The 16,766-nt window shown below is 46.9% G+C and overlaps 1 protein-coding gene across 8 annotated transcripts in view; it reads left to right on the forward strand.

Annotated features, from left to right (window-relative positions):
• The first annotated feature begins 4,636 nt into the window (after positions 1-4,636).
• The window catches only part of RNF216 (ring finger protein 216), a 111,904-nt gene continuing 99,774 nt past the window's right edge, over positions 4,637-16,766 (forward strand). For 4 of the 8 annotated variants that reach the window (XM_054718180.1, XM_054718182.1, XM_054718183.1 and 1 more), the window contains exon 1: positions 4,638-4,781. The gene's annotated coding sequence lies outside the window, so the exon portion shown is untranslated. Of the gene's footprint in view, positions 4,793-16,766 lie in introns of all 8 variants that reach the window. The other 4 variants (XM_054718177.1, XM_054718181.1, XM_054718179.1 and 1 more) reach the window with 2 other exon arrangements.

The following is a 16,766-nucleotide window of genomic DNA, read 5'->3' on the forward strand; positions in this document are numbered from 1 at the left end:
ATAGTATTCCATGGTGTAAATGTACCACAGCTTTTTTATCTACTCATCTACTGATGGACATTTGGGCTGTTTCCAGATCTTAACTATTGTAAATTTTGCATACATTCTTTCTGATTGGTGTTTCGGATTTCTTACGCTATATTCCTAGAAGTGGGATCACTGGGTCAAATGGGAGTTCCATTTTTAATTTTTTTTTAGGAAACTCCACACTGTTTTTCATAATGGCTGCACCAGTCTGCATTCCCACCAGCAGTGTACTAGGGTTCCCTTTTCTTCACATCCTCACCAGCACTTGTCATTTGTTGATTTGTTGATGATAGCCATTCTGACAGGTGTGAGGTGATACCACATAGTCATTTTAATTTGCACCTCTCACATAAATATGTCCAAACTCATAGAAATGTACACTTAAATTGGGTGCATTGTATTGCATATAAATTATACTGCAATAACACTGATTAAAGAAAAACAACAACAATGAGCCAGAATGGCAGGAAATTACTACCTCTGAAAGCAGACGGAGTTCAGGAGTAATTTCCGCCATGGGCAGACTAGCACAGCTTTATCTAGATAAAGCTGATGCCAATACTGCAGGTAAGCTCTTGGGAGCAAAGTAAAGATGCACAAGTTGTGAAAACAGCGGTCCTCCACTGTTATGAAGGACTTCACAGGTCATAGGCACATAATCTAATTGTGACCAGAAATGAAATAAAGGAGGCAGTGAGGTGGTGACTCATCCGGAAGGCTGAGTGCTTAAGCCTGTGTCACACCCCCATGATGACTGCATGGATGCAGAACCAGAGCCCGTACGGATGACATGGAATTCCATAGACGGAATCTCCATGCTTCTTCCCAGGACAATAGCAAAACACCACTTGTTGACAATAGTTTTAACTGCAGTGATATCTTTTGGCCTTTTTGATTCTTGATGCTGGTTAACATTAAAAGAAAAAAAAAAAAGAACTGCTCTTATTGACATAGAACTTCATTTATCCTTGAAATTAAAAATAAGGACCAACTATCCCTTTACTTCTGACTGATAACAATTGATTCCATTCTTCTTTTAACGAAGCTTATTTTCAGTGATACATTTCACAGCTTGATTTGATTCCCCTGATTTAAAATTAAAATAGAGCCGAAACCGGTTTGGCTCAGTGGATAGAGTGTCGGCCTGTGGACTGAAGGGTCCCAGGTTCGATTCTGGTCAAGGGCATGTACCTTGGTTGTGGGCACATCCCCAGTGGGGAGTGTGCAGGAGGCAGCTGATCGATGTTTCTCTCATCGATGTTTCTAACTCTCTATCCCTCTCTCTTCCTCTCTGTAAAAAATCAATAAAAAATATAAATAAATAAATAAATAAATATATTTTTAATTAAATCTTTATTGTTCAGATTATTACAATTGTTCCTCTCCCCCCCTCCCCCATAGCTCCCTTCCACCCGGTTCCCACCCCACCCTCTGCCCTTAACCCCCACCCCCACTGTTATTTATTTATTTGTTTTAAAATATATTTTTATTGATTTCAGAGAGGAAGGGAGAGGGAGGGAGAGATAGAAACATCAATGATGAGAGAGAATCACTGATCGGCTGCCTCCTGCATGATCCATACTGGAGGTCAAGCCTGCAACTGGGGCATGTGCCCCAACTGGCAATTGAATGGTGACCTCCTGGTTCATAGGTCGATGCTCAACCACTGAGCCACGCCGCCGGGCTCCCACAATTTAATTTTTATTTGTAGTTTATTAGTTTGTGTAATTATAAATTTTTATAAATTCAATAACATTGTTTCATTTAATGGAATCTGATTTCATGGTTACTTTTTGTTTATGGGAAGTGAGACTTGTATTTTTATTTATATATTAAATAACCTTTTTATATTTAAATAAATACATTTTAACAACAAAAAAAGGAATCATTCTAAAGAAAAATATTACTAATGGGTAGTCAGTGGATTAGGATTAGGGAAATATTGTGATGAAACTGCTCAAATGTCTGAAATTTGGAAAAAGCTCTGCTGCTTTGTCGTTCAATGAGAGGGCGGGTATGGGCTCTTCTGTGGCCTCCTGAATCGATGGAGCAGGATCAGCAGTGCCTTACACAAGTGAGCCTTTTAAAAACCTTTTCTACCGCATTTTCTACGTTCAGGTAGATAAATACTTGCCATCCTATCTAATAAAGAGGGAATATGCTAATTGACCATCACTCCATTACAAAGATGGCTGCACCCACAGCTGAGGCCAAGTTCCTATAAGGAGCCTTAACGAGCAATCAGCAGGGACCTGAGGCCACGCCCTCCCCCGCCATGGTGGGGCTTGACAGGGGATCTCAGGCTGCACCCCCCACCCGGCAGGGCTTGATGGGACCTCAAGGTGCGCTTTCTGTCCTGGTGCTGGGATAGGGGACCTCAGGCTGCTCCCCCCAGCCCAGTGCCAGGCTGGGGAACCTCAGGCTGCGCCCCCCGCCTGGCAAGGCATGACAGGGGACCTCAGGCTGTGCCCCCCATCCAGTGGGGCTTGATGGGGGACCTCAAGGTGCACCCCCAGTGCTGGGTTGGGGGCCCAGGGCCATGCCCCCCACTTGGTGGGGCTTGACAGAGGACCTGAAGGCATGTCCCCTTCCCGGTCTTGGTTGGGGGACCTCAGGCCACACCCCCCACCCTGGCACTGGGCCAGGGGACCTGAGGCTATGCCCCCTGCCTGGCAGGGCTTGACAAGGGTGGGACTGGATCTAGCCCAATGGGGGGGGGTGGCAGCTGGGTCTGGGTTTCATGTGATTTTGAGGTGCATGTGGGTGGGCGGGGACTTGCCTCTGGGTCCCGTGGTGAGTCCCAGACTCTGACAGGAGGAAGGTTTTCATATACATTTTCTTTCATCTCTGACACTTCCATTATAGAGAAAGGGCAAATAGCAATATTAAATTATTTCCTCTAATTAATATCCTTTTAATGTGCACGAATTTCGTGCACTGGGCCACTAGTTGTGTTATAATTGCCTGCAGTCTTCAGTACGATAGCATGCTGTATAGGCTTGTAGCGTAGGAGCAATAGGCGCTATACCACACAGCCTGACGTGAAGTGGGCTGCAGCATCTGGGTGTGTGCAAGTGTCTCTGTGATGTTCACACAATAATTGCCTAAAGATGCATTTCTCAGAAGATACCCCCATTTCAGTGATGCATGACTGCAATTGCCTATTGAAATCCCAACTGTCTGTTTGTCGACAATTGAATATGTCTGAAACATGTTCACTTCCCCCTACTCTGACCCAAACCTGTTCCTCTTGATTTCTCCCCATATTTTGTGAACGGAACCACCATTTACCCCGTTGCACAAGCCAAAAACCTTGTGGCTATCCTTGACTCCTTCCTTTCTTACCCACATCCAATCCATCTGTGAATCTCTCTGTTAGGCCTTTAAAAAATATCCTAACCTGATTTTCTCTCACCACCTCCTCCCTGAACATACTAGTCCAAATCACCCTCACTTTTTAAAAAATATATTTTATTGATTTTTTTACAGAGAGGAAGGGAGAGGGATAGAGAGTTAGAAACATCGATGAGAGAGAAACATCGATCCGCCGCCTCCTGCACACTCCCCACTGGGTATGTGCCCTTGACCAGAATCGAACCTGGGACCCTTGAGTCCGCAGGCCAGCGCTCCAGCCACTGAGCCAAACCGGTCAGGGCTCACCCTCACTTCTTATTCAGACTCCTGCTATCGATTCCTACGTGGCTTTCCCACTTCTGATTTGACCTCTTCATAGTCTATTCTCAAACAGTCACCAGTGATCTAATCATAATAGCCATGCCCCTGCTCCCAATTCTCTAGTAGCTTCCGTCCCCCTTAGAATGAAATCCAAATTCCTTAGGAACATAATTGTTCCTCTGATCTGGGCCCCTACCGCCTGGCCAACCCCATTCCTTGTCACCGCGCCTCTCTCACTGCGCTGCAGCCTTGCTGTGTCCTCAGACCCCAGGCGTATTCCCGTTCCGGGGCCTTTGCCTTTTCTATCCCACCGGCTTGAGGTGTCTTCCCTCGGGTGGTCACCTTGGCTCACCCCCAACTTCATTCAGTGTTCTGCTCAATGTCCCCCCCTCCCCCCACCCCAGAAGACACTCTCCCTGACCACCCTGTTATCCCCATCCCTTTCTCCACTTTGTTTTTCCTGAACACTTCTTGCCTGGGCCAACATTTTAGTTAGTTAGTTCGCTAGTTGGTTCACAAGTTAGTTACTGACTTGCCCGCTCAAACATAAGCTTCAATGGAACAGGGACCTCTCTCTCCACCTTTGTATCCCCAGTGCCTAGCACAGTGCCCGGCGCACGGGAAGCCCTCCGAAGACTCGTGTGGAATGAATGAATGACTGCCAAGGCGGCGGGTGGAAATAGGTGCACGGCAGGTACATTTCCAAGGCCACCTGCCCCGCCCTTTCCAACTCGAGGGCGCCGGCCACACCTCCCGGGGTTGCGGGAGTCTCGGTTCCTTCGGTCCTCCCGCCTAGAGGGGGAGTCGAGACTCGGTGGGCGGAGAGCGGGAGGGAGCGGCGGCCGGGCGGCCCTCTCTATGGTCCCCTCCCCAGCCCCTCGCCCCGCCCGGTGCCTCTATGGTTCTTCCTGTCAGCAGTCGGGAGGGGGCGCTGTGCGCAGGCGCGCGCTGACGACGCGGCGGGGCCGGAAGGAGCGCGGCTGTGGCCTCCGCGGCCGCGACGGAGCTGCCGGCTGCGGCTTGTGGTGACTGGGAGCCCGGCGACAGGGGCTTCCGAGCCCGCCTCGCGAGCCGGAGAGGTGAGTGGCGAGTAAGTGTCGGCCGCGGGCGCGCGGCTCCTCCGCGGGCTCCTGAGGCGAGTGGCGTCTCCGCCCGGCGCCTCCTCCAGCGCGGGGTCGGGCGGGGGCCTCGGCCGTGAGGGGCGGCGGGGGCGCGGGCCGCGCGGGGCGTCTGTGAGGCGGGGGCGACAAAGGCGCACGCGGCCGGAGGGCCCTGCCCCGCTCCCGTCACTTCGGGAAGTTTCGCGGGCCGGCCCGTCGGCCTGCGGCGCGAGGGCGAAGGCGCCGAAAGTCCGACTTCCTGGGCGACCGCACGGGAGGCGGCGTCCGTGGAGCCGAGCGCGGCCTGGAGCGCGGGGGGCGAGGCGCTGTGACTGAACTTCGGGGGCCGGCCCGGGGGCTGGCGGGCCGCCGCCCCGCACCCCGCTCCGGAGGGGTGTGTCCCCACAAAGCCGGCGACAGCTCTGCAGCCCTGGAGAGGACGTCCCGGGGCGCCCGAGCCCGCCGCGGAGAAGGCGACCCTAACGGACGTGCCTGCAGCGCGGGCCGAGGGGCCGGAGCGATGCGCCCGCGGGACGTGGCCGCAACCCCGTGCAACGCGGCGCCACCACTTCGGGCCACTTCGGTCTCGTGACCGCCCGCGCCGGGTGCCCGCGGGGCCCGGCTTGGTTCCTAGGGCCGCTTCCCACAGACAGCGGCCGGAACCGCGGGGGAAACTCGGAAACGCGGTGCTCAGAGCCTCGGTGGGGCCCGGCCCAGGCGCGTTGCTAACGGAGAGGGAAGCTGTGCGCACCGCGGGGCGAGGACGGGACACACTCCGCCTCGAGCACCTCGTCCGAGGAGGGCCGCGCAGAGTCGGCCTTGCCCTGTTTTTGTTGTGACTTGTTGCAGCAATGACCATATCCTCCGGGAGGGCTAGCGGGTAGGCAGTGGTTGGATTGGAGGAAATCGCCGGAGAGCCAAGGCCAGACTTGGGCCCTGCTTCTAAAACCTAAATAGAGGCTTCAGCCCCCTGGAGAAATCCGATGAAGGAAGTTGATGCGAGTCAGGGAGGCTGAAAGTTTATGAAGTAGGATAGATGAGAGCATCCGTGTTTGCTAACTGATGGCCGCTATTTAAAAAAACACACAAACATTTTTATTGATTTTGAGTGAGAGAGAGAGAGCGAGAGAGAGAGAGAGAGAGAGAGAGAGAGGGAGAGGTGTGAGAGAAACATCCATAGGCTGCCGCCTGCACCAGGGATCCAGCCCGAAGCGGGCCTGTGCCCTAACAGGGAATTGAACTGGCAACCCCCCAACTGAGCCACACCGTCCAGAGCAGCTATTTCCTCGAGCACCCCCCCCCCCCGCGCCCCTTAATTCTCACCGGAGAATATGTTCATTGATTATGGAGAAAAAGGAGGGGAGACAGAGGGAGAAACATCTATGTGAAAGAGGAACATGGATTGGTTGGCACCGGTTCTTGCCAGACCCAGGATCAAACCCGAAGCATAGCCTAAATATGTGCCCTGACAGAAATCAAACCCTTTGGTGTATGTCACAAGCTCCAACCAACTGAGCCACCCCATCAGGCTGATGGCTGCTATTTTATGAGTGCTTACTATATTTTGTTAAGATTTCAGAGACATCGTAAGTAACTTCACACCTAACCATGTTATTTTTTAAAAAATGTACTTTTATTGATTTCAGAGAGAAAGGGAGGTGGAAAGAGAGAGATAGAAACACCTATGATGAGAGAGAATCATTGATCGGCTGCCTCCTGTGCACCCTGCCACGTGATGGAGCCCGAAATCCGGGCATGTGCCTGACCAGAATGGAACCGTGGCCTTCTGGTTGGTGGATGGACACTCAACCACTGAGCCACAGCAGCCAGGCCCTAACCATGTTTTTTTGTTGTTGTTAATCCTCACTGGAGAATATTTTTCCCATTGATTTTTAGAGAGAGTGGAAGATAGAGGGAAAGAGAGAGAAATATCAATGTGAGAGTAACACATTGATTGGTTTCCTCCTGCACGGACCCGATTGGGGCCCAGGCCGGGGAGGAGCCTGCAACCCGGTTTGTACCCTTGACGGGAATCAAACCCGTGACCCTTTGGACCCTTTGGTCTGCAGGCTGACCCTCTATCCACTGAGCCAAACCGCCTAGGGCCCTAACCATGTTACCTTATCCTCATTGCTAGTCATAATAGGACAAAACATGATGCTATGTGCCAGATATTGTTCTAAGTGGTTTCCATATAGTAACTCTTAATCCTCAGTGACGTGGGTTTCGTTATTCTTATTTTTAAAAGAAAGAAAATGAGGTGCTGAAAAACAACTTACCTAATCACAAAGCTTACAGCTGTCTGACTGGAATTTGAACTCAGTTTAATTCCAGAGTTCATGCTCCTAATTATCCTGCTATACCGGTGAATATTTATTCAAAAGACTCTTATGGAGTATTAATTTGTGTCTGTCAGTGTGCTATGTCCTGGGACTATGGGAACAAATAAGATGTAAGGTCCCACTTCTTAGAACTTGTTTTAGCAGAGGAAGTGGATATTAAACACAGCTTCCTAAATAATTGTAGATTACTAGTGTGCCAAGTCCTTTGAAGGAGTGAGACATGTGTGCATGAATACTGGGGATAGTCAGGAGAGGTTTTTCTCTGAGGAAGTGACATTTAAGATGAAGAAGTGAAGGATGATAGAGTTCATTTGGTCAACAAGAAGCAGTGAAGAGTTATCCCAGCCAGAGAAAAGAGCTGGAAGTGAAGGAGGAGCATGGCACACTCAAACAGCCATTCTCACTGCGGATGGTGAAGGGGAGAAGTAAGAGGTGAGGCTAGCGGTGTCAGCAAGTGTCATAGGAGGCAGCATTTTGCAGGCCTTGGCAAGAATTTTGATTCTACTGTGATGAGTTTTATGGTTTAAAAACAAACTCTCAGTGCTATATTAAAACACGCAACGGTAGAATCTGTAGGCAGGGAAAAAAAGGACAGGGTGTCAAGAGGATTCAATTATAAAAAGGTCATTGAAAACATTGATTTTTTTTTTTTTTTTTTTTACCCCTTGTAGATGAAAAAGTGCTTACTTAACTATTCTAGTTTCTGAACCAATATTCAGTTGACAGTTAAGGGAAAAAAAATTTTTAAGGGCAATCTTAATGTTATATGTTAAACTCTAGGCTACCCAATGAAGATTTTTAAAAAATAAATCTTTTAATTGTTCAGATTATTACAATTGTTCCTCTTTTTTCCCCCCATAGTTCCCCTCTACCCGGTTCCCACCCCCCCCTGCCCCCCCCCCCCCCCCCCCGCGACTGTCCTCATCCATAGGTGTACGATTTTTGTCCAGTCTCTTCCCGCACCCCCACACCCCTGATTCTATTATATTCACCAGTTTATTCTGTTCATCAGATTTTCTACTCACTTGAGTTTTAGATTCACTTGATGATAGATATGTATTTGTTGTTCATAATTTTTATCTACGTTTTTTTTCCTCTTCTTAAAGAATACCTTTCAGCATTTCATATAATGCTGGTTTGGCGGTGATGAACTCCTTTAGCTTTTTCTTATCTGTGAAGCTCTTTATCTGACCTTCAATTCTGAATGATAGCTTTGCTGGGGGTAGAGTAATCTTGGTTGTAGGTTCTTGCTATTCACCACTTTGAATATTTCTTGCCACTCCCGTCTGGCCTGCATAGTTTCTGTTGAGAAATCAGCTGACAATCCTATGGGTACTCCCTTGCAGTAACTGTTTTTCTCTTGCTGCTTTTAATATTTTCTCTTTGTCTTTTGCTCTTGGCATTTTAATTATGATGTGTCTTGGTGTGGTCTTTGGATTCCTTTTGTTTGGGGTTCTGTGCGCTTCCTGGACTTGTAAGTCTATTTCTTTCACCAGATGGGGTAAGTTTTCAGTCATTATTTCTTCAAATAGGTTTTCAGTATCTTGCTCTCTCTCTTCTTCTGGCACCCCCATAATTCGGATGTTGGTTCACTTGAAGTTGTCCCAGAGGCTCCTTATACTGTTTTCATATTTTTGGATTCTTTTTTCTTTTAGCTTTTCCAGTTGAGTGATTTTTGCTTCTTTGTATTTCAAATCTTTGACTTGATTCTTGCGTTCCTCTAGTCTGCTGTTGGATCTCTGTATATTATTTTTCATTTCAGTCAGTGTATGCTTAATTTCTAGTTGGTCCTTTTTCATATCCTTGAGGGTCTCACTAAATTTATCAGACTTTTCTAGAAAATTGTTGAAAAACCTTATAATGGTGGTTTTGAACTCTATATCCAGTAGTTTGCTTTCCTCCATTTCTGTCATTTGTGACCTTTTGTTTGTCTCTGCATTTTGGCTGTTTTCCTGAGTTGATAGAGTGGCTTTGTGTGCTAGGTGTCCTATAGGGCCCAGTGGCTTAGCCTCCCCAGTTACCTGAGGTGGACAACCTTGGTGCACCTCTTGTGGGCTGTGTGCACAGTCTTGTTGTAGTTAAGCCTTCATTGTTGTTGGTATCACTGGGGGCAATTGACCTCCAGGCTAATTGGCTGTGAGGATCAGCTGTGTCTACGATGGGAGAACTTCTGTGCTAAAGACACCCTTATGAGACAAGACTTGCTTCAGTGGGGCTTTGGTGCTCACTGAGTCTGCCCCCTGAGTGTGTCCCTTATGGATCTGAGGAGTTGTAATCTGGATGGTCCCACTCTGACCCCTGGGTACACTGGCTCTTGGATCTCCAAGAAGGTACTAATTTAGCCTTTGCCTGAGGCCACCCAGCAGGAGCTACGGAGAGATCTGCAGATTCCTCTTCTTTGTTTGCCCAGACGAGGCCCAGCTATGAAGCAATGCAAGCTGCTTCGGGGCCTTGGGCCTTCTTTTGGATGTTCTGGGTCTCACTGACTCAGCTGCAGTTTGTTAGGTAAGTTTAGAATTCAAAGGACCAGGGCATTCATATGCAAACGCCTCTGCATTCAGCTTGGATGGGGCGGAGTCTCAGGACGGAGCAAACAGCAATGGCTTCCCATCAGCCCTGTCCTAAGAGGTCCCTGGGTCTCAGTGTCCCATAGTAATCGCTGCAAGCACCTCAGAGAAAGCCGCCCTCGAGTTTCGCCCGCTGCCAGGCAGTCCAGTTTCTCCCCGTATGAGTCTGGGTCCCCAGAGTCTCCCCAGGAACTGGAGTTCAGAGCAGTCGGGAGCTTTTGTCTCCCTCCCAGTTGAGAAAGCCAGCTGTGTACTCAGTTGCCAGCCCTCTCCGCGTGTGCGCCTCCGTACCTCTGCACTTTACTTCCGCAGCTCCTCTGAGTCTCAGTGTGCTTTTCTCTTTCCTTCTAGTTGTAGAATTTCCTCTCAGCCAGCCTTCCTGTGGTTCTGGATGATGTCCGTTTTGTCTTTTAGTTGTAGTTTTGAAATTGTTGTGTGAGGCAGCAGTTTAGGTGTTTACCTATGCTGCCATCTTGGTTTCTCCTCCCCAATGAAGATTTTTAATTTAATTTTTTTATTAAAACTTCTATTGTAGAAAGATACTGATTACAGGATTTTTAGAGCTTTTTTAAACTCTGCTTAAACTCCATACTAATTATTTGCATAATTATGCATGTAATTATGGATGGTATTCTACCTTAGGTCTTTCATTTTTGTTTATGTATTAAAATTAACATGCATTGCATTTTCTTATTCTGAATTCATCACCTGCCTTATTCTTTCTTAACTAGAGACCTGGTGCATGACAATTCATGCACTGGACAGGGGGGGTCCCTCAGCCCGGCCTGCCCCTCTCACAGTCCGGGAGCCCTCAGGGGCAGGAGGTGACCTGGCGATCAGGGGAAAGCGACACCCCGTCACACCTCTGCTGCCGCCACTGCCAGCAGCGCAAGCCTCGGCCGGCCCTGGTTACCTGCACTTTGGGTGGCCCTGGGTGGCTGGGCAGCTGCCATCCAAGGCTTGCCTGTGCCTTGGGCTGGACTTGGGTGACTGAGGGGAATGGGGGACTCCGAAGGCAGGTGCGCAGAGCGGCTGGGCCTGCGTGGGGGTGGGCCCGGCCTTGCCATGCCTGCCACCCGGCTGGGCTGAGGGGACTGGATGCCGCCATCTTTGTGGGAATGGCAGTCAATTAGTATATTTTCACTTTTTTGGCTGTGGGCCCCGGCATATTTGCGATAGTGTGAGGGTCAATTAGCATATCCCCTCTTTATTAGATAGGATAGTACCACCATTCTTCAGTCACCTGATCTCAACATCGAAGTCACCTTTGACTCCTTTCTTTCTCTTGCCCTGATGGCTAATTGCTAGTACATACAAAAATCCTATTGAATCTAATTCTCTAGTCAGTATCTTGTATCTTTTCCCTCCCCTGCTTACTGTTAGCTCTAGTTCAGACTTCACTAGCTCTTGTTTCTGGGTTTCCTGCCACTAGATGTCTTCTACAGTCTGTCTTATATATTGCAACTAGGTTGATTTTCTTAAAGCACAACTCTCCATTGCTTCCCATTGGATAGATACTAAAAGTTGAGCTTTAGTTAGTTATTGACGCATAGCAAACCACACCCAAACTTAGTGACTTAATACAACAGTTTTATTTGTTAACAGTTTTGTGAGTCCGGAGATTGGGAAGTGCTCACCTGGGCCATGTTTTTTTCTCATCCACTTGCTGTCAAACGAGGTGGCTGGGGCTGGAGGACCCACTTCCAAAATGGCTTCTTCACTCCCTAGCCTTGTCAGAGACTGCGGGAAGACTGGGTTCCACTGGGCTTTCCCTCTCCATGTCGTGTGTCAGGGCTTTCCACATGGTGACTCTGGGCTTCAAGAGCCCAAGGTGGAAGCTGCTGCGTCCTCTAAAGGCTAAGCCTGGAGCTGGCCCAACATTCAAGTTAGCGTGATACTGCTCTCTCCGCTAAGCATTTCCTGACTGCCTGCCCTTCCCAATTGGAATAGTCTTTTTATTTCACTAATGACTTTATACTTTTAGTGTAGTTAGTTATATGCATACTAGAGGCCCAGTGCACAGGCTTCATGTACTGGTGGGGAGTGTGGCCTGTGGGGATCGGCCCAATGGGCGCAGCCGCTCATCCTGGTCAGCGGAGCAGCGCTCCCACTGTGGGAGTGCACTGACCACCAGGGGGCAGCTCCTGTGTTGAGCATCTGCCCGTGGTGGTCAGTGTGTGTCATAGTCACTGGTCAACCGGTCGTTCTGGTTGTTCCTCCGTTCAGTTGCTGGGTTTTTATTATATAGGATAGGTTAGGATTTTTTCATTGAAGGGATTCTCAAGGTCTTTGAGGCAGGATCCATGTTGTATTTTTTGATATTTATTCACCATGATGTACAACATATTATTTACATCATGTGGCAGGCCCACAATAAATATTTGTTTGAATGAATTCTTTTACCGTATTTTAATTTTAAGTGTTATTGTAAATAATAACCAATTTAGTATAGAAAAATCAGAAAATATAAGGAAGCAAAAAATATAAACTACCTTAAAATTATTACTTAGAAATAGCCATTATTAAGTTTTTGTTGTGTTGATTTAATACTGATAAAATGTTAGTACAGGCTTAGAAAGAATGGATATCCAAATACTGGTTAAGAAGCTAGAATTTGAATGAAGAGCAAAATTCATTTATAGACACTTGGAAAATATGTTAGGAGGAGCATTGTGTGGGGCTGGTATGATGAGCATGTCAGCTTCTCCCAGCCTGTACTTGACTCTGCTTTGCCCACCTTTCCCTGGAATGTTCAGAGATTAATTCAGTACATTTGAAACATCTTTTATTACCCCCAAATCAGCGTCCAGAGCAGTGACAGGCATATTTATGGAGATTACTATGGAAAGCAAGAACACTACAAAAGTCTAGGGATATGCATTGGAAGGAAAAATGGAGAAGTAACACAAATAGAAGAATGAGAAGAAAATGATTGTTAGAGACAGACCCGTCTCTAACGGAATAACTGTCATCTAGTTTACTTAAATTTTCAAAATATAGTAGAACTACCAAAGATTCTCCACAGTTACGAAATTATGAAATATGTGCTAATTTTTTGTTTTACTTTAGAAGCATTAACTGATATTTTACTATAAAATATAGTCATAAACATAATTTTCATAATAAAAGGAAGAGGCAAGAACTGAAATCTATTTTGGGTGGAATTTCCAATTTCTGGATTTCACTTTTGTTTGTTTAACAATTTTCTTCAGTTGCTGATCAAGAAGTGAAAGACATAGTTTCTTGCTACTTCCAGAGGGAAAACAAAGTTTCTTTTATAGAGAGAAGTAAGGGTTTTACTGTGAATAGTTTTAATCCTCGTGAAAAGTAACTTGTAAGAGAAAAATACAGTCATCCCCCCTTGTTTGGCTGCATTGTCAACTCTTATCTATATAGTAAAGAGGTAATATGCTAATTGGTCCTAACAGTGTCACAGTCATGACCAGGCTGGGCGGGGACTTGCGCTTCAGGGACATGAGGCTGCACAGGGAGCGGCCCCCCTGGCGGAGGTGTGCGAAGGCCTGTGGCACCGCCCGGCCTCGAGGGGGGGAGGTATCAGGGCAGGGGTGGGGCCTTGGCGGAGAGCTCTCAGCACTCCTGCACTGGGGTTTGAAGGCACGGAGAGGAAGGGAGAGCACATAGACAGGGGATTTAGGCCAGGAGGGGAGAGCAGATAGGCAGTTAGAGGATTTAGGCCAGAAGGAGAGAGCAAATAGGTAGTTAAGGGGGATCAGGCCAGGAGGGGAGAGCAGATAGGCAGTTAGAGGATTTAGGCCAGAAGGAGAGAGCAAATAGGTAGTTAAGGGGGATCAGGCCAGGAGGGGAGAGCAGATAGGCAGTTAGGGGCATCAGGCAGGCAGGTGAGCGCTTAGGAGCCAGTGGTTCTGGATTGTGAGAGGTTATTCCAGATTGGAGAGGGTGTAGGTCAGGCTGAGGGACACCTCCTCCTCACCTCACCCCCCTCCCCCGTGCATGAATTTCGTGCACCAGGCCACTAGTTATAAATAAACACTGCATCTACTGTGTACTTGTGATAAAGCTCTTGTTTTGATGGCTTTTACCATATACAAAATGCCTCCTCATATGTGTGTGTGTGTGTGTGTATATGTATTCCTCACCCAAAGATATTTTTTCTATTGCTTTTTGGGGTTTTCTTTTGAGAGAATGGAAAGAAGCAAGAAAGAGAAATATCAGTGTGAGAGAAAAACGTCATTTGGTTGCCTCCTGTATGTGCCTGACTGGGAATCAAACTTTCCACTTTTTGGTGTCCGGATGGTGCTCCAACCAACAGCCTTTTGGCCAAGACTGCCTTCTCATATTTTATTTAATCTTTAACACAGCCTTACAGGATAAGAATAGCTGTTTCTGTTTCACATATAATAATAATAATAATGTGACACTTGCTATGTCCCAGGCACTATGCTAAACACTTTATACATATTTAACTCAATTCCATTTTTAAATAATCGTATGGAAGAACTGGGCTCAAGTGGTTAAGTGTTTTGCGCAGTTACTGATTTACTAAATGGTGAAGCTAGGTTTATACCTAAGCAGTCTGATCTGACGCCCAGATGAAAGGACTGAATGTCAGGGGGTTGAATGACCTTTACAGAGAAATTAGAAGTAGAAATTTCATCAGATTCTTTTTCACACTGTAGCTTCAGGCCACTGTGTGTGCTATTCATGAGGAATCTTGTTTTTAAAGCGCTACTAATAATCTGCTTAACTACAAGCTTGACATTCTAACTAAATTAGATGTAAAATAAATCACAGTTCCTTTTTTAAAAAATATATATTTTATGTAAAACAATCTTTTTTTTTTTTTTTTTAAACATATTTTATTGATTTTTTACAGAGAGGAAAGGAGAGGGATAGAGAGCTAGAAACATCGATGAGAGAGAATCATCGAACAGCTGCCTCCTGCACACCCCCTACCAGGGATGTGCCCACAGCCAATGTACATGCCCTTGACCGGAATCGAACCTGGGACCTTTCAGTCTGCAGACCGATGCTCTATCCATTGAGCCAAACCGGTTTCGGCTGTAAAACAATCTTGATATACAATGTTGTATTATCTAAGTTGGAAAATGCTGATATTATTTGACTATTAACTCTTTTTTTTTTTAAATATATATTTTATTGATTTTTTTACAGAGAGGAAGGGAGAGGGATAGAGAGTTAGAAACATCGATTAAAAAAAAAAAAAAAAAAGAAACATCGATCAGCTGCCTCCTGCACACCCCCCACTGGGGATGTGCCCGCAACCAAGGTACATGCCCTTGACCGGAATTGAACCTGGGACCTTTCAGTCCGAAGGCCGACGCTCTATCCACTGAGCCAAACCGGTTTCGGCTTGACTATTAACTCTTTTTATTATTTTAAAATTTATTTTTTATTATACTTTTATTTTCATTTTTATTAAATCTATTTGGGTAAAATTGGTTAATACTATTGTGTAAGTTTCAGGTGTTCAACTTTATAAACAACATCTGTGTACTCCATTGTGTGCTCACCCCCTAAGATCTAGTCTCCTTTAGTCATCATATATTTGACCCCCTTTACCCTCTTCATCCTCCCCCTAGCTCCCTTCCCATCTGGTAACTGCATTCTGTTGTCTGTATCTATGAGTGTATTTTGTTTGTTCTTTTTAAATTGAATTTATTAGAGTTACATTGATTAATAATATAGGTTTCAAGCACAGTTCTATGATACATCCTCTGTATATTGTGTTGTGTGTGTTTACCCAAAGTCTAGTTTCCTTCCATCACCATTTATCCCCTCTTTGCCCTCTTCTACCTGCCCCTGTCCCCCTTCCTCTGGTAATCACCATACTGATGTCTATATCTATGTTGTTTGTTTTGTTGCTTTTTTTATATCCACATATGAGAGAAATCATGCGGTTCTTGTGCATTTTTGTCAGACTTATTTCACTAAGCATGATACTCTCAAGATCCATCCATGGTGTCACAAATGGAGATATTTTTTCTTTTTTATGGCTGAGTAGTATAGCCATTTCTTTATCCAGTCATTGGTCAAAGGACACTTAGGTTGTTTCCACGTCGTGGCTATTTGGAATAACGCTGTAATGAACATAGGGATACATAAATCTTTGTGAAACAGTGTTTTCAAATTTTTCATGTATGTAGCCAGAGGAGAGATTGTTGGGCCATATGGTAGCTCTGTTTTCAATTTTGGGGGGAACCTGTGTACTGTTTTTCGTAGTGGTTGCACCAATTTACAGTCCAATCAGCAGTATATCAGGTTTCCCTTTTCTCCACAACCTCTCCAACACTTGGCTATATCTTGTCTTATTGATAACTAGAGGCCCGGTGCATGAAATTCGTGCACGGGGGTGTGTGTCTCTCAGTTCAGCCTGCACCCTCCAATCTGGGACCCCTCGAGGGATGTCCGACTGCCCGTTTAGGCCTGATCCAGGTAGAATCTGGCCTAAACGGGCAGTTGGACATCCCTCTCACAATCCTGGACTACTGGCTCCCAACTGCTCGCCTGCCTGCCTTCCTGATTGCCCCTAACTGCTTCTGCCTGCCAGCCTGATCACCCCCTAACCACTCCCCTGCCAGCCTGTTTGCCCCTAACTGCCCTCCCCTGCAGTCTTGATCACCCCCAACTGCCCTCCCTTGCAGGCCTGGTCCCTCCCAACTGCCCTCCCCTGCTGGCTTGATCACCCACAACTGCCCTCCCTTGCAGACCTGATCCCTCCCAACCCCTTCCCCTGCTGGCCATCTTGTGTCCACATAGGGGGCAGCCATCTTGTGTGTTGGAGTGATGATCAATTTGCATATTATTCTTTTATTAGGATAGAGGCCTGGTGCACAGGTGGGGCCCTGCTGGTTTGCCCTGAAAGGTGTCCCGGATCAGGGTGGGGGTTCCCTTGGGGCATGGGGCGGCCTGGGAAAGAGGCCTGTGGTGGTTTGCAGGCCGGCCTCGCCCCCCGGGGACCCAAGCGGAGGCCCTGGTATCTGGGATTTATTTATCTTTTTTTTTAAAAATAAATCTTTATTGTTCAGATTATTACAATTGTTTCTCCTTTTTTC

The sequence above is a fragment of the Eptesicus fuscus genome, chromosome 6, assembly GCF_027574615.1.
Source record: "Eptesicus fuscus isolate TK198812 chromosome 6, DD_ASM_mEF_20220401, whole genome shotgun sequence".
NCBI classification, from domain to species: domain Eukaryota; kingdom Metazoa; phylum Chordata; class Mammalia; order Chiroptera; family Vespertilionidae; genus Eptesicus; species Eptesicus fuscus.